A 244-nucleotide genomic window follows, 5' to 3' on the forward strand; every position below is an offset into this window, starting at 1 on the left:
TAGCCAATAAATTTGTGGAGCTGCCCTCATTCGTTAAAAAGTCTTCCCCTGGGCGGATATCCGTTTTCTATGCAGGAGCGGTTGCTCCACAAGGTGGGGCCCGTGTACTTTGGGGAAGTAAACCCCAAGCAAGTAGGAGGCGGGCGTCCGGCAGGCCAAGGAAGCCCTCGGCCAATCTCCACTCCGGAAGAAGCTGATTGACACGGGGGTTGGACCGCTCCAAAGAGCCGGAGCCCCAGGGCTG

This window comes from Otolemur garnettii, unplaced genomic scaffold (assembly GCF_000181295.1).
Source record: "Otolemur garnettii isolate 467f Iridium unplaced genomic scaffold, OtoGar3 scaffold00003, whole genome shotgun sequence".
NCBI lineage: Eukaryota > Metazoa > Chordata > Mammalia > Primates > Galagidae > Otolemur > Otolemur garnettii.